Genomic DNA, 18,216 nt, shown 5'->3' with positions numbered 1-18,216 from the left:
GCCCTGGCACTAAGGAGGAGGAAGAATTCTTGAGTGCAAGATGAAATAAGAACAGACAGGAAATGCTTGATTGAAGACAGGGAGGATAAACCTGCCTGACAAAATGTGCCAGTATGTGTCTAAAGGAAATGCTGGAATCTCCCTTCTCAAGGGGCTTCGAAAACCAAGCATTAGAAAATGTACTGCAGGGAACAACACTGCATTGGCAGGAAAATGGATGGATGATCTAATTATTTTCCATCTTGCCTAAGTCTATGAATAATCCAGATCTCTTTAGCTGTTCTTTTTCTCACTAATTTCCAAAATCTTGTAAGGTGGGAATTACTTATTTTGAAAGAAATCATATTAATAATTATTTCTTTTAATCCATCAGGTTTGAGGGTCAGCATATTCTGTAACCTACTTTCCAAATTTGTAGCTAGGTGTAGTACTAAGCTCAGGCAGATATGTATAGATACAGCTTGTTTCTACAGTGTATATTTGCAGAGTTTTGGGGGTAGTCCTGCTCAGCTGTTTGGTGGGGTGGTGTGAATAATTCTGTGCAAGGAAACCTGTAAAGTTTGCATGATAATTTTTGAAGAGACTCGATGTAATTTCCTTCGTTCTCCCGCTACCACAAATTTTTCCTGATACAATGACAGCAAGTGTCCCAGTATTTATATGGATGTTAGTTAGCCTGACAAGCATACACCCACCTATATGTCTCTAGCAGGCTTGGTAGTATTCATTCATTTAATAAGAGAACAGAAGCATAAAGGATATTTTTGCTGAATTGGAGAGGTTACGGGTTTCATTGTGCTGTTCAACCAAAAGGTTTCAGGTGATTTATTTCTGTAAAGAGCCTTCATCTTACATTTCCCTTATTTTTATAGCCCAAATTCAGCGTAATTTGTATTGTTTCTATGTGACTTTTGATTTTACTTCCCCATCAAGAAAATTTTATCCATAGGCACATGTACTCTTGCATAAATATTAAACAAAATATCAGGGACAGACTTAATTCTGTCCCCAGCGTGAAAAGTATTACATTGCTTTAACTACAGCCATTCACAGACTGAGAGAGCTGAATCAGGATCTCAGGACACATACACAGATTAGATAAGCAATGTGGATGTCTCTTACAGTTAAACAGCAAGATTGTGAGTTCTTTAAGACAGAATTCATATAGCTCTATCCTTGAGTTCACGGAGCTAAGCAGTCTTCAACATGTCATTACTTCACAAGCAGTAGCCAGTTTATCATCCTAACTCCTATATTAAGGCATGTATCACCAAATAAAAATTGTACTCAGACTTACACAAGCAGCAGGTGGCCTTGCTGCTGATCAGTGAAGTATTCAGGGAAAGTTATGTGCCTCAAGATTGTGGCTATACATCTTGCACTCAGGTTCTGCACTTGGACACATGGTAACTTGACCCCAGAAATGTCTTGTTTCATAATTTACCCAATCAGTAAGATATATCTCATTCTAAAACCAAAACACCAGCATTAACTTTCTTTTAGAAGAGATAGTATCAAGAAGCTACATCCATCAATGTATCTACCTGCAAAGAAGAGAACTGATTGTCTTTTGGATCCAAGGCATTACAATGACTTGTTTAGGATAGACTTTCAAGGCTGAAGTTAATGCTGAGAGCCAGTTACTTTTGCTAAACTCATAAAATTGTTAATCCCTTTGTGAATCTATTATGGAGAACTTGTATTAGTCATCATAATGAGAAATTATTTTGTAATGTCCAAGCTAGAATTCGCGATGCTGTTTAGTAATTTGAGAATATGGGCTTTCATTTAGCTCCTGCCACAGTGAAACTAGTACAACACACTCAAAATGAGAGCATCCAGCAGTAACACAGCATGTTCTTAACCAGAAAAAATTTACTGTGAGCCAGGGGTCAGTCAAAAAACGGAATAGGAAGCTTGCAGCTCTCTTTGTGAGTGTCGATAAACCCGTCCATCAATATCTGTTCAGCAGTTCTCTATGTTGCAGCAACACTTAAATGAAATATCAGTCAATTTAAATTTAGCTTGTAAATTCCTGTCCCATATGCCATAACTGTTCATGATTCAATTATTTGGTATATATTGTAACTCTTGAAATAATGTTGTTTTAAATAGTTACAGCTGGAAAAAAATCTTGGGTTTAGGACAAGATTGGCTAAACTAATGAATAGTTGATAAAAAAGTGAAATGAATGTTAATTCATCATTTACAGTCAGTAATAATAAAGTTGTACCTGGAAGAGCTAAAGGGAAATAAAATTGCTGAGTCAGTTTCAGCTCTAACACTTGTCTAAATCACTGAGCTTTTTCTAAGAGACCTGACTGATGTTAGGATAGTCCTTTGGGCTGGGGAAGATTCTTCTTTTGAACTGAAAATATTTTCAGTCTTTTTAAACTTCCTACTACTTTTGTGCAGTAAACATTTAGCTATCCTGAAGCACTTCAGTAAGAACAACCCAATTCTGTTTGATCTCAAAGTAAATGAATTTGAAAACTTGTGACTAGCAACCGTAACAATAAAATGCTATTGGTTTGGGTTTGGGTTTTGGGGTTTTTTTAAGGTATTATTTTTTCAGTAACACAAATTTAAGTTTGAATATGTGATAGAGGGAGTGATTCTTCTTTTTCTATTAAAAAAATTATCTTTGAGGCTAGCCTCACTCTAGAAAGGGGAAATTTTCAGGCTGTTTCAAGCTATGTGCTTGAATCTTCAAGCGATGTGCTTGAATCTTCAAGCATTTTGACAGTTTAATGTATTTTCTCCCTGCCCATGCAAAACTAGGAATTTCCTACTGAGGATGTGATTGCAATTTCATTGAGCTAAGAGGCTTTATTTGAGCTTAGATTCAAGCCCTTTAAAAAGGTATTTACCCTAAAGAATGTGCAGAACCTTTCTTAAAATACGCTTATGATTGCCAAAAGAAAGGACTTTTAATGTATGCATGTGAAATATTCAATAGAAATGAACTGCTGCTCCAGCTCTGAAAAAAGACCGTTCTGAGAAACTTTGCCAGATGACACCAGGTCGTGAAGTGCTTTGTGAGAAATGTCTTGGCCTGTCCTAGTTACTGATGAAACTTGCTTTCCATTTCAGTAAGGCCAAAATTTCACAGTTGGATGATGCCCTAGAGATTATCAAGAACACTAAGAAAAATTTCCCATCACCTCTGATTAATTACCCAGAATAACAAGTGTTCCCCTGGGCCACATTGTGTCTCAGCTATAGATAAGCACTGCTATGTGAATTTTAATGAAGTGCAAACTCTGCAGCAAGCAGGATAAATTCACCACTGCACCATGTGTTCCTGTTGGCAACCTGGCAACATAAATCTAGAATAACAGTAATTGCTCTCTAATATAGTAGTGCTAAGAGCTTTAAGGTTACTGATTCAAGTGTATTTTGAGGTGGGGAGGATGAAAGTAGGGAAGAAACACACTAGAAGTGCTTCAGTGTAAATTATTTTAATATATAAGAGTTATTTGTAGAGGAACTCGTGGAATATTGTCAAGAGCGTGAAATCCATGAAAAATCTCCAATCCTTTCTACAGTATGAATAGTGATTTTTTTCTTTTAAAATATTTCTTCTTTTAAGTATTTTTTCTTTTTAAATATTTCTTTTTATATCTTTCTACCAGTTAGTGCATTTAAAGTATTTACGAATGCCCACAAGAATACATAGTAGGTTATCCAAAACAGATGTGGTTTTTCAATTAAAATAAGGTGCTCCTTTGTTATAGTTAATATGTTACAACATGTAACTAACTCATGAATACCATGATCAGATCAGGACAGTACCCTGAGAATTATTCTTAAAGGTTAGATCTATTGGTTCTTCTTCACTTGGTTAAACAAAGTCATTGCCTTTCCCAACATACCTTGCCTTGCTTATATTCTCACAACTGAAGGGAAAAAAAAGGTATTTGTTTAGCTATGCAAAGAAAAACTCATTTGGATATATTTTTGTTTTGTCAATTCACGTGTTTCAGTATCTTTCTCCCTTCTTTTTAGTCCTAAGCTGAAGAACTGCTTTTCTTAAAATTGGAGTGGCGGGTGTACGTGTTTTGAACCTTTTTTTCTTTCTGTTACTTGTATAGAATGCAAGTTTGAGAGAGCTGGAATAATGGAGACACAAGTGTCTCTTAAAAATCTGCATAGTTTCAAAATTTTCTGTAGGCTTGTCTGTAATCCTCCAACAAGTCCTCTGTGAGTAGGGAAGCATAATTTGTCTCATTTTACAGATAGTAAACACAGAAGTGGAAAAGCTACACAACTGTAAAAACAGACAGATGGTCCCTAATCTTTGGTATGAAAAAGGATCAAGGGTGGTGGTGGAATAAAAGAACAACCCAAGCAAACAAACCAAACCAAACAGAAAGAACCCAACCCAAAAAAATTGCCAGAAAACCTATCAGGTTTACTACTGAGTTTATCCAGGGAAAAGCTTTGATGATTCACAAGTGGCTCTTGAGCTGCCAGTCTTTTCACTTTGCTTGCTGTGCATGTAGTGCTGCCCATCACCTGTTGTTAATTATAACATCCTATAAATCTAGTGTTAGAAGACCAGCAGTGGGACACAGTGCCTGCCCTGGCTTAATGGACACTCTAGGAAAAAAATAATTTTTCAAGAATTTATTCCTGGACCAGCTTCTATGAACTTGGCATTGTCATGAACTGATACTTCTATTAAGAAAAACACAAGTGAGTGCCTTTAAACAAATAAGGTGCTGGCTTTGTAAAATCATTGTGGTTTCAAGCACTGTATCAAAAAACACTATGATGGGAAGCTATCATTTAATAAATCAAAATAGCTTGCTTGGTAATAAATATTTTTCTTAGAAACCACAATATTCTCTTTTCTATGGATCATATGACTTTCCAGTTCCTGAATTTTTTCACATTACTGGAGTAACAAAGGAACGTGGGAAATAACTCTGCATGGTGAAATCATTCTGTTAAGCTGTGCCTACACTGTGGTTAGAACAATTTAAAAATGTGTGATTTCAGGCATAGGTGATCAAATTCTTCCCTTTTTCAGGTAGCCACAATTTGGCTGAATTGGGCAGTACTGCCTTTCTGCGATGAGGAAAGTGCTTAGTTTTGACTAAATCACTTAAATTTCATTTCTCTTCTTTGTATTCTACAAAGGGGTGAGCAATATTTCCATCTCACAGTATGGGAAATAGTTTCTTGCCTGTATGGGCTCTGAGCATTAAAAAATCCACAACAAACTGAAGAAGGCCATGAATTGTTGCTATTGACTCTGTTCTATGTTGGCTGCTGTTCAGGTAACTTCCACTTATATTGATAAATAAGCCTTTGTAGTTAGCAGTAAAAAGAAAGCCAGTATGTAAAATAAAAATAAACATGGAAGAAACTGAACAAAGATGTATATTTTGCTGTCAGTGACAGCAGCCTAAATTCAGATTTGGTCTAGATGCAAGTCCTGTAAAGACTTGCACATAAATAACATCTGTAAGAAATATACTCTTGCCTTTACACAGATGTATTCTCACATGCAGAATAACCTGCTGACATAAAATATCAAATTGACTGGCACCTATCTATTGACATTACCAAAGACTGTCAGGTGGTCCTAAATATTTAGCGACAGACTTTGCTGAAAACATATATGCACTTTCATACTTGCATGTATTTGTATATCAATTCATACGTAAGTAAGTGTCACCTGAAAAATACAAGTAATAAATACTTCTGTAATTAATACTGCTCTATGCAAAATCCCTCAAGTTCTCCAATGGCTGCTAAGAAAGGCATAAAAAAAGTTTATACAAAGTCTGAAGATTCATCTTGTTTTACTGGAATCCCTTTATGATGCACTTCTCATGCAAAGCCACTGTATTCTTGGTTCCACAATTATTCAGTGTTCTGAATTTTTTGTGTTCCTGGGTGTGAGATTCTTTTTCTTATGAAGTGCAATGTGGATATGGATATGAATATATTTGTATAGCTTCAGTGACTTACTGGCCCTGTTTGCTGGTAAAAATATGGTTTCGATTATCCTTAAAACTCCTGATTCAACCTACTTTGGGAAAGTTGAGCTATATTGTTTCTTACTGTTCACATGACATGGTGTGCATTCTAGGTGAGATCCAAGGTACTGTACAGTGGACTCACATCAAAAGAGAAACTGTTGCAGCAAACCTTGATTGGAAGCTGGAATGTAACTTAAGGAATATTAATAACAGAAAGGTATTGAAGTCAGAGTTCTTGCTTTAGGCAAACAACTTCTCAGTGGTCCAAAGTGCTGGTTTAGGAGATGGATAGGACAAAAATTGCTGAAAATATGTAAGAAATATGAAGCCTTGGGAAAAAAAATAAAATTGGAGTATCATTTGTTTAACAGGCAGGCTTTAAATGACCTCCGTGTTGGTTACTGTTTTGTAATGGAATTTCATTACTTTGAAAGCAAATGTGTAGCCTGTGGCAGCTTTGTTGGATATATTTATAAGAATATATCTATCCTCTAGCTCATCTTCCTGTGCTCCTATCTTTGCATTTTGTTTCTTTTTATCTGGAGTGGTGATTTTATGACAACCCATTTAAATCTTTAGGATTCATGTTAATATACCATGAATGTTGTGCAATGCTATTAGGGCAATGGACAGAAAACTGACAGTATCTTGATAATTGATATGCCAGGAAAGGAAGAGATACTTTCTGAAAATCTTTTTTGCATAACTTGGTTCTGAAGTTAATTACATCTCTGCATTCTTATGGGTGAGCCTCAGAGCCACCTGCTTAGTTTGTATTTTTTGACTTAATTCTGCAGCTGAGTGCTTTCCTGTCTGCATCCTAAGCTACACGTTCCTGTAACACACTGTGCCTGCATCAGCCCTGCACTGTGTGAAGTTCCTTTCTTGAGGGAAAACGTGACACTGTTCACCAGTGACTGGTGGGCTTTCAGAAAGGCTGTTTTCCTCCTGAGTGAGCCATATTTATGAAGTAGGCCACTGTAGGGAAGCCCATCCCCATAAGCAGAAACCGATCTCAATTTGTGTCCGAAAAGAAGTTTGATGTCCTCGGCAAAGCCTCCCTCTCTCAGAATAATACCCTGACATCTTCTGCCTTTGTATATGGAGAAGTTCTAATCTCTAGCTAGGGGTTAGCATTCTCATGTAGTTTCTACCCTTTGTCTGTGAAGATTTTTGACAAGATAGATCCTTTCCAGTGGCAATATTTTTTCTAGGGAAATGAATCTTTAAAAGACGTATTAATTGCGTTGTTTCAGCATTAGACTTTTTCATTAATTATGGCAGAAAATTACCTCAGTTTAATAGGAGAGTACTTCACTATACCAATTCTGATATCCAGGCTCAACATCCAGTAATGAAGAGATCGTGACAGTGCCGAGTATCAAATTTGAAGGATTCTGACAATCTGCATTTTCTTTTCTAGAAAGAGAAAGAAGTAAGAATGTATGTTAATAGCCTTCAAAAAGGCAGGAGAGCAAAAAGATACTTTTTACTTTACTTGAGTAAATAAGCTACAGAGAGTTTATTTTATTTTCCTGTTTTAATATTTTTTGATGTAATGAGACGTTAATACATGAAATAAACATGAAACAGCCCAGGAAAATTGTGTTTAAAACTGTTGCTCAGGTTACAAAGACACCATGAAAGGCTCACATTTTGGTTTGTACTATTTTTATGAGTAGTATTGTCTGCATTCCTCCACTATGCTTTGGTGCAGCTCTGTAATTCACAGAAAACTATGAGTTATTTTCTCACTGGACTACTTTGTATTTTACAAAGGATCATTATTTCTAGTTGTACACAGCTGATTTTTCTCTTCTCAACAGCAGTCAGTTTCAAGCTTGGTCAGAATTTTGAACAAGCAAAAGCTGGAAAGATGAGAGAGAAAACTGAAATACTTCAAGGTACAGTGTAAACTCTGGTTTATCACAAAATACCAGACAACAAATTGCATCAACCAAAGCCTAAAACCAAAGTAGTTTTTCCCCTGCCTCATAAACGAGCAACAGTCGACAGCTCTGGAATGCACACTCCTCTCCCATGAAAACATTTTTCCGCTCTGCCTTTTCCAAAACTCAGAAGTTCAAAGCTAAACTACTACATGTTATAAAAGAACAAATTTACCATGACACTTAAACAAAGACATGAGTCAGTGTATTCAGATTTCTTGAGGGAGGAAGGAGTTATGTTTCTTGTTAAGGCAAGGTTTGCAGTAAAGAAGTTATTTTTATAGTTTTATATATCTCCTTATAATTATTTATTCACGCAGATGTTCTGTTTTACTGCACAGTTAAAGTTGTAATTCATGCCCTTTTTGTAATGGATATATTAATTGAGGTTTACAGCATTTCTCCTCAGAAAGCAAAATATTAACATCCTCCTTAACTGGGAAAATGCAATCACAGACATGAAGAAATTTGGTTCACTATTATTTAGGACATCCATGGCAGTCTGGGAACCTCAGCAGTTGCTCTTTACTCTGAAGAGTGCTACTTGTGTTCTTGGGAATGGCACAAGTAAGGTGGCCAGCATACATGTTAACAGCAGAGACAAAATGAGATGGCTATGGACTGCTGCGGACAAAACAACTTATATCTGGAATAAAAAGCATGTGATTTTATGCCCTCTTAAATGTGAGATGTAGAACATAATAGACTAAGCAGCTGAATTGCTGTATGTAGTTTTTAAAGCTGTCTAGGAAACTTGGAACACCATTTCCATTTATTTGGAACAAGTGGCTGACTCATTTGTCTGCCTTGAAAAACCTCTACAACTGTTCCTGACTGAAATGAATATTCTGAAAGTCATTGCTTTTGTGAAACAGGAAAGAAGTACAGAAAGTCACAGAGCTCCTGTTAATACTGAGCCTCATTGAATGTAATATCGATTTGGAATATGTTAAAGGATGCAAACTTCTAGGTACTGTAGCAGCTTTAATGTGTTCACTCTTTCAAGCAGATTGATGTGGCCAAGTCTTGTCCTTTGTAGATATAAAATTTGGGGTAGCTAGGTCAAAGGTCTGCTCTAGATTCAGACCTTTGACACTGAATTTTATATTCAGTAGGATGGAACCAAAATCCGAATATCCTTGAGCATGGAGAAAGCTGACATATCAAACTGTATCCAACAGCCCATGCACACCCATCAGGATTCAGTTTTCCTTTATTAATATGTAAAGGTTTATTAGGTCAGTCTCTAAAAGCAGTGTTTAGAGACAACATGCTCAAATTGAGGAACACAATTTTTTTCCTTCAAATGCAATTTTTTTTTTTTTTGCCTAGCTGGTTGCTTTACCTATAGTCATAAGTTCTCTATAGCCTTTTAAAAATACTATTATATTTCACTGGGGAATATGGGGAGGCTTTAATGCAATTAATAGAAAGGGGGTTTTAGACTTTAACTTTCAAAATGGAAATGTTTTGGTTTTTCATTTGTCTGTTTTAGAGGCCTTTAATCAACTGTACCATTGAATTTAATGTTGGTTATGAAGCAGATCGTCTGTGGCAAGTAACATTTCTAATAAGGGAGAAGTCACAGTCAGTTCTGTTGGATGCAGGCATATCACACTGGGGACAATGGCCAGAAGCACCAGCCAGCTAAAGAGGGGAACCTGCATTAAGTGGCCCACTGGGTAGATGAACCATGTTTTGATAACCTTTGGAATAAGGACAGAGGTGAACTCTGTTTGAGAGACAATAAACTCATTTAATTTTCAGTCATCATGTGTTAAACTTTCAAAGTCACTAAGAAAGCAACACCAGAATATAAATGTCATTGAGCAGTAGGGTGCAATTAGGAGGCACTGCCTTGACAGAAAGAGAGCAGCTGATTGGTAACAGGCCAGTGGTAGCTGTGCTCCTGGGTGCAAACAAGGGTGAGAAGGGGTTCGCTCCCCCCTTTCCCTGGAGCCAAGCACGGTCCTTACCTGTGCTGCTTTGTTTGGCTACATGGGCAACACAGGCAGCAATGCCTTCCATGTTCTGCAGCAGTCAGAACCACAGTTTGGGCAAAGTTGGTACCAAGCAGTGTCATAAGGATCACACAGGGCAAATATGTATTCCCTTGGCCCTCGCTTCCACCTCCCACGTTACGCAAGTGAACAGGGAAGGGACTTTCACCAGAGGTTAGGAAAACTGTGATTTATAATATTGGTGGCAGGTGGAACAGGGGAGATTGTGGGACCAAGGGAGCCAAGTATTTTAAGCATCTGTTATAGGCCTGTGCCAGATGCAGGATACCAGACAAGATGTGCCATTTGTCTGTTCTTGAATGGAATTTCCTATGTCCCTAATACCAAGCAAACTCTGTTTATTTATAATATAACTACTTCTGGTTTTGTAGAGATGATATACAGCACATTTCATCTTTTTACTTTCACAATGATATTTAAACACTTAGAAAGTTATTTATTTAGCTGTGTAAATTCAGTCAGGAGGGTTTTTGCTTTGTCATGGGCGGATCTGTAAAAGCTGGAAAACTACTCAGTTTAGGAAGGCTGCCTTGTGCAGTTTCCAGAAGTACAGTTTTCTCTAACACTTGTCTGGGTTAAAAATGGGACTCAGGTTCTTACAAGACCTGTGTCAGGCAGTGATTTCAAGTGATCATTTGCATGGCACAGAAAGAAGAATGATTTGGGAAATGCTGACTGTTCTCTCCTGACAGTGGATTTTCTTCCAATTCTAAGTGATTATATTTAATAAGTAATTCCAATTATTTCCCAAAGGAATAAGCAGGAATTTCTAAGCAAAACATTTTCTCAGAATATGTCAATTCAAAACTACAGCTTCCTAGTGGAAATGCATGCATTAGTCGTAAAAGGAAATGTCTCCTATTTCTTGGAGTGCATTTCTTGACAAATTTTGACAGAAACACAATCAATGAGACCAGTTATCTGTAGTTGATTATCCTACCTTTAAGTCTCTGTGCTACCTTGTTAGTACAAAAGACATAAGCCACAAATTACATTTAAGACCAGGTGAAAAAGTCAGTGCTGATATATCTAGCTCTAAAAGGAAAATGGAACAGCCCCACTGTCCCAAGACCTGGACTCTAGAGTAAGCCGACTGCACAGAAGAGTCCATCTTCTGCATATCAACCTTGATTACTGTCAGCACCCTTCCTGTCACCACTGGAATGCCTGTTTGCTCTTGCTCCAAAGGCACATGAGGCTGGACTGTCAATCTCCCAGCCTTTCTCATGGGCCCTTTCTGGTCCAGCGTTGCACCTCCCAGTCCTTTACCAGCAAGCTGTGTTGTGATTACCTCAATGCTCTCTGAACAAAGATCTTTCTTTGAACTGTTGCTAGATTTTGAATTTACAGGAGGTGATACCCAAGACAGACTTCTTGACCTGGGCCCTCAGTTGACCCTAGCTTTTACACTGAAATGCCTTGGTTTCTCTTGGACAGAACAAGAGAATTTAAAATAAACAAAAATCTGCAAGATGGAAAAAGTGAAAAGTTGTAGTGAGAAATTTACTAACACAACCATAAGGCCCACAAAATAACTAATCATAATCCAAGTTCCTCCACTGATAGTCCCTCCAACATTTTAGGTCACAAGGTACATCAAAGTATGTGCAGTTAACTGCCTGCATAAATGTGCTTCAGGAGCTCATCCCTTCCTGCCTCATTTGTTCTGTTTGTAAAGCTGTGGCTGTATTATTAGACTGCGGCATTGCTCTGAAGTCCAGCTTCTGTCAAGATTTGTTGTTACAATAATTGCTGCAGCAGATGTCCGAAAAAGAAGCAGCCATTCAACAATCAAAGTACGAACCACAGTCATCACTTGTGTTGTGTGCTATTGCAGGTATAGAACCAACAGAGCAGAAAAATGTTCACACTTGCTTTTAGAGGTAATCCTCTGTCAGGAGAGTATCTCCCTTCCCCCCCAAAGGTTTTTCCAGTACACTCTGCTGTTTTTAGCTGTAGCTAGAAAAGATACAGCTGCGTTTTTTGGCTTATACAGCTTGAGCTCAACATTCAGCAACAGCTTAGTCTGAGCTGTTTAACAAAACTATTTTTCTGTAAACATTTTCATTCAATAGTTACCATGCAATATCTATGCTCCCTTAAAACACACTAGTGACTGCATGCCTTATCTTTGTATTGCCAAACTGGTCAGATACTTACTTGGGAGGTGGTCTAAAAGCTGGGGACAGAGGTGAAACAGAGAACACTTAATGAAAGCTGGATTCTGACATGCAGTCCTGTGACAGACAGTCCGACAAGCTGCTGCTGAGTGACACAGAGAGCAGCATCTCAACTGGCAGCTGAATGAATATAGTCAGTTTGAAGAAGAATTTTTAAGTTAGCCTTTAGCTCATGGCTTTGGAAACTGTCATTTGCAAATGGACCTCACACAAACAGAGCATAAAATAGAGGATCCAGGCTGGGGCTTGGGGGTTTTGCACACATTTACACTTTCAGGTACTCAGGTCCTTGCTAGAGGTGCAGGACAATCATAAATGTAGCTAAATCATGCCGTGTACAGAGGCTGCTTTAAGGACGCTGCTGCTTCCCACGGAGGTAAAGTCCGGCCAAGAATAGCATGTGTTTCCTCCTCTGCATCTAGCACAACTGCGGCTAAGTGGTTGCTTATGTTCAAAAATGAATGAAATATTCAATGAAAACAAGAATCTTCACTGACACGACCACTGCTTCTTAATCGTTACACAGAATAGTGTTGTCTTGCCCAAGCGTGCCTGGCTCTCTACGAATAATGGAGACAGGACAGTGTTTGGATAGCTTCTGTTTTTCTGAAGAGTGGGGAGGGTGTGCCTGTTTTGGGGGCATGTTCACAAAAGTTTTAGCCCAGAAAGAAAGAGATACATCTGGAAAGAGCATAAATCAGGTTGCCAGATTCTGGCGCTGCTACTAGAAATAATTCTTTCTCAGGAAAGTACCAAAATGTGGCTGTCTGGTTTGCCCACAAGTATCCGGGCATTTTTCTTGGCAGGCACGGATACTGGCGGCTGTTTGGCATTTTGATTGCTGCCCCAACTAGTGTCTATTCTTTCTCTGCTGAAGATGGAAGAATACACTTGTGGTTAAATCACTGGCCTAGGGATTAGGCAAAGTGAGTTCTGCTCAGATTTTAGTCTGCATCCTTGGCCAGGTCACTTAAGCAAGAATTTTGAGAACTGCTCAGCACCCACAAATGGGATCAGATTTTTCAAAAGCTTTCTGCCTCCACTGAGGCAGTGGCCTAGATGATCAAAGGAAATTCTTAGAAAATCTGGCTGCAAGTGTCACTGTGAGAGCTACTGGGTGCTGATCACTCATGAAAATCTGGTTCTCATTGAGGTGCCCGGATGGGAATCAAACTCTCCATCTCGCTCCCATGATGATGGGAAGACACTTGAGAATCTGGCCAGGAGCAATCTCTGGAAATGCTACACCAGCAACTTTCTCTGTGCCTCAATTTCCTCTAAAATGAGAGTGATGTTGCCAGGGTTCTTGTAAGGATAAATTTATTAACCTGCTGTGTGTGAGGTTCTTGGATGCTTCTGCAGCCAGAAGAGGGAGGTGAAGCATTTGTAGCATAGTATCTTTCCAGACATACCAATCATCTGCATAAACAGGAGTGTGCTAAAGTGACTGGAGCAAGAGTCCAGGAGTCAGCTTTGCTCTGTGTACAATTTACAAGCCTTCAAGTTCAGGAGCTGCCGCTCTGTGTCTCAAACCCTTGATCATGATTCAGGGCTTCACCATGCTAGGGGGTGTAACATACAGATCAAAAGGACTCAGCCTTAAAAACCCTTGTGCTGAACAAAGCGGGGCCAGGAGAATACATTGTTAAGAAATGATGAAGCTGTTCCGTTCAGCTGTTTGCCCTCTGAACTCCCTGCCTGTTGAGTACAGTAGTTTTATAATTTTCTTTCCTCACATGATATTTCTTTCCTCACATCCCACCCAAGTATTTGGTATTTCTGGGGGGAGTTTTGAGGGTTTAGATTTTTAACTCTATAGGACTGGTTACTCTTCCTATACTAGATACCCATATACAGTTGTATCTTTTGCAGGTGGGTTTTTGGATTTTAAGACCTGAGAACATTAACTTCAGAATGGACCTTTTTTTCCTCTCCTTTCTCCTTTCTTTCTTTCTCCTTTCTTTCTCCTTTCTTTCTCCTTTCTTTCTCCTTTCTTTCTCCTTTCTTTCTCCTTTCTTTCTCCTTTCTTTCTCCTTTCTCCTTTCCCCTTTTTTTCTCCTTTCTCCTTTTTTAAAACTTACAGTGGCTTCAGTTTTGCCTCCAGATGTGGAAATCTGAAAGGTCCTGAACCTCCTGTAGTGTGTGCTGGAGCAGCCTTCCTTCTCTTTCTGAGCAGCCACCCCTCACATGATGTGACATTTTCTTTCCAGCTGAGAGTGGAGCCCCCCCCCCCCCTTCAGCCTCCCTCATTTTTGGCCTTCCAGCACTGTCGGCATCTGTGTGAGCTAATGCTGCCCAGATCCTTCTCCAAGGGGCACCGAGGGCTGGCACGCAGAAGCAAAGCCCCCGGGCTATATCTCTGAAACCCAAGAAACCTCAAATGCATTGTGTTTCCATAAATGCTCCTCAGCTGACTGGGCTGTGGGGAGTTTCTGCTCTCCTCAACCCTTGCCTCTCCTTTGGGAATGGGAGGCGCAGGTTGTAAATGAATTTTCTGACTGCCCCGTGCAGAAATGGCGCTGACATCAGAATGTGAGGGAACCACAACCACCACCTGAGGCGAGGCGGGCCCAGCCTGACTGACGAGGGGCCCCGAGCCAGGGCCATGCTTGGGCTGGCACTTCCCTTGCCACAACCTGCTCAGGGCAAAATGTCACCACAGCCTGGTGAGGGCAAGATGTCACCGCAGCCTAGTGAGGGCAAGATGTCACCGCAGCCTGGTGAGGAGGAGCTGTCACCACCCCGCTGGGCCATGGCAGCTTTCCTCAGGACCGTGTTACTGGCAGGTAATGGCCGTGGAGCAGGGTGGAGCCCTCAGGGTGCCCTGCGGTTTGGCTTTGGTTTAGAGTACACTACAACGCCATTACAACTCGACTGTCGCTAAATGCAATCCGCTTGTTGCAAAATGTGGAATATGTAAAATTTTCCCAAGTAAGGATGCTCTTTAATGTTTGATCTTTGTATACTTTCAAGCCTGATCAACAAGAAGGGAGATTTAATCCACGAAACAGAGAGCAGCTAAGAAGTAAGCTCTAAGTGATGTCCAGGGGATAGAAATCTAATTACTTGTTGGTAGAATTGTTGGCCTTGTTAAGGTTTAGGCCTTGATGTTAAGGTTTAGGCCTTGACATGCTTCTGTGATCTTAGAGCTGGGGGGAGGTTAACAAAGCTTGGGAAGAAGGATGCCCACTGATAGTGGACACAAAGAATGCAGAATTTACAGAATGCAGACACAAACCCCTGCTATCTCGAAAGTTTTTGGGCATTAGGTACAACATTTAGTGTTTCCTGAAGCCTCAACTTAGAAGCAGTTGAGAGAGCAAAAATATTTCTCATCATCTCTGGTGGCAGAGAAGGAGAACCCAGGAAGGACGGGTTGCACCCTGAGCTGAGGTCTGTCATGCTGAGTGCCCCCACAAAGTCCCATGTTACTTCCTCAGTCAGCTTCAGGTTTGGGGAGAATTGCAGGAGCAGCTCTCGGTCTCAGATGCAGTCATTATTTTGAAGGATAAGGCTGTGTGTATGTTGTGAATGTATATCAAGCTAAAATTCAAGCTCTTGAAACGAGCTTGACAAATGGAGCATTGAAAATATAATAGGTTTCTGTTTGCTTACTTTTGAAATACTTGTTTCCATGAGATAAGCAGTTAATAGTTCGAAGCACATGTAGCAGAGAAAATGTCTTTGAGCAGTCACAGATTGAATTTATTTTGCCTGTCAGTCCTTTTGTATTGAGTTCTTGACAGTGTTTAGCATAGGAGTGAGAGATGTGATGTTGAAAATAGGGTATTTCGAAGAATAATATAAAATATTCATTGTAAGTGAATTCTGAACTCAGTGAAAGGCAGTTTTTGTGCTTGAAATTTGAATCGAAGAGCTGTCTTGTCCTGACTGTGGAACAGAAATAATCCAAAAGAATCACATGCCAGAACTAGCCACCACTGCTTGGATTTTAGACACTGAGTATTTGCAGCCAGTTGCTTAAGAGCAATCTAAAATCAAAATGGAATGAAGGTGACATTACAAAACATAGCTGAGACAAATGGATTTCCTTTAACCTACAATTTAAAAGCCATCTGATAATTCTATACCAGTGCACAAATGTAAAAAAAAAAATCACTCCTGCAAATTACTCTTTAATCAGGTATGAGGACTGAATGTTACACATACAGTTTTCTGTATGAACAATGTTTTTAACTGAGACTAGTAATGCAGGCTTAGGGAACAATCCTAAAATGTTTTCCATGTTTCCTTATGTAATAAGTTATGCTCAGATATCCGAAAAATAGTAATAGTCTGCAGAGTTCCTAAGCATAAAAACAAAAACAAAAACAAAAACAAAAACAAAAACAAAAACAAAAAAATCCTTGCAGTGGCAACTTGGACTGTACTGCATAGAATTCCTAAATTTAGGTAGGGTGGCTGAACTGGAGGAGAGCAGGAATTCCTGTTACAGACAGAGAATGTCCAACTGTGGCACCACTTTCTTCTGCAGAAGACAGAAACTGCTGCTGCCTTTGCACCTATATGAACATACAGCAAGACAGTCTGGAGATTTCACTGCCTGGCTTTGCATGCACAGCAGGAGCTCAGTTAGTCATGTATGCCTTCAGCCTTCACTGCAGTGTATTTTTTGAGCTATTCATCCATAAGGCTGGGATAAGATGGGACAGAATCCTTCCAGTGGTTAATTCACTTAGGGAATTGCTACTTAATAAACAGGCAGGGTAGCTCTTCTGAACTAACACTCAGCCAGTGAATTGCACATTAAAGTACTGAGGCTTGTCCAGCAGCCTACAGCAGCATGTCACAAGGTGTACCCACAACAAATATTGCAGTCCTGGAATATCTTCAATTAGAGCCTAATAATGATTACATCCTTTTTTGAAAGCACATCTGGATTTTGCTAAGTTCTGCCCACCTTCAGCAAAAGTCTGTCCATTCATTGGAGGGCTTGTGTTCTGTTTCAGTGTTCTTTTCTTTTTTTTTCCCCTGAGTTAACCAGAACTTGGCTTTGATCCTTTAAATCCTTCTCCCTATCAATTCAGCAACCACAGAGGCAGTTTATTACTGAAAAGAAATCTAAGAATCAGTTTTGGCCAGCATTGTCTTGGAAAGTTCATTTTATTAACATGGTTTTGGTTTTATTTCAAAAACACTTTGACAAGCACTGACATTTTTGGAACCAGTAAAGCACAAGAGACTTACTCCTAAAGGCCTAAGCTTTGCATTTTTCTGCAGCAAACAATGTGATGTGCTACTATGGTAAATTCAATTCAAGCCACTGACTGAAATGAAGTAAGTACTGAACACTGTCTTTTTTTTTCCCTTCATTTTCTAAAATATGTTTTGTGTGAATGTTAGTGCTTGTGAGATACACTTCCTTAACGACTCTTCACTTATTTGCTTTTTATCTATAGTGAAGGTGACAGATCTATCAGTGCTGGCAACATAAACTTTCCTCACACGCCTGCTTTTATTGCTCAGCTTTGACCTAAAGCAGCTACCTCTTGACTTTTTGCTGAGATTTGCCAACAAGTGTCCCAGCTGTGTGTTTTACATTAATGTCCATCAACTGAGAGTTCAACTAAGATCACCTACTTCATTTAAAAAGAAATACTGGGAAATACCAGAACCTTTGGTTTTTTGGTGGTTTTTTTGTTGTTGCTGCTTTTCTTTAAGGCAAGCTGAAAGAGAATTTCTGGTCTCCAAGCTACATAAAGACTCTTTTTCTGATACTATGCATTCACTGGAACTCTATGTGTGGTGGGAAGAATGGAAGGGCAGAACAGAGGTGAGTTATGTGCTGGCATAAGCAGACTTGAGAGCTCGATTTCTTTAGTGGTAAACTGATTATCTTTGGTTTGTGTGTCCCTGGGGTTGTGCCACCTTCCATTCTGTCCCTTTGAAAACTATGTCGAGTAAGAGAGAGGCAAAGTAAGCACCTCCATTTCAGAGAGTATGTATTACATACATGTGTTGTTGCTTCATATAATTAGAGTGGGCTTTGTTAGAAACTTGTTTAACTCTCCAGAATTTTCAGTTGCAAAAATGGTCAAATGCTTTGCTTGAA

At 39.3% G+C, this 18,216-nt stretch overlaps 1 protein-coding gene and 1 long non-coding RNA gene across 5 annotated transcripts in view; one reads left to right on the top strand and one right to left on the bottom strand.

Moving 5' to 3' along the window:
- LOC138112439 (uncharacterized) overlaps positions 1-18,216 on the top strand; it is a 130,552-nt gene that overhangs the window by 11,931 nt on the left and 100,405 nt on the right. The window lies entirely within an intron of this gene.
- COL8A1 (collagen type VIII alpha 1 chain) overlaps positions 1-18,216 on the bottom strand; it is an 88,694-nt gene that overhangs the window by 65,730 nt on the left and 4,748 nt on the right. For both annotated transcript variants that reach the window (XM_069019407.1, XM_069019398.1), the window contains exon 2: positions 7,286-7,412. The gene's annotated coding sequence lies outside the window, so the exon portion shown is untranslated. The remainder of the gene's footprint in view (positions 1-7,285; positions 7,413-18,216) is intronic.

This window comes from Aphelocoma coerulescens, chromosome 1 (assembly GCF_041296385.1).
Source record: "Aphelocoma coerulescens isolate FSJ_1873_10779 chromosome 1, UR_Acoe_1.0, whole genome shotgun sequence".
In the NCBI taxonomy this organism is placed as follows: Eukaryota; Metazoa; Chordata; class Aves; order Passeriformes; family Corvidae; genus Aphelocoma; species Aphelocoma coerulescens.
Note: the sequence above shows the minus strand (reverse complement) of the source record. Positions and strands in the feature narration are given on the sequence as shown.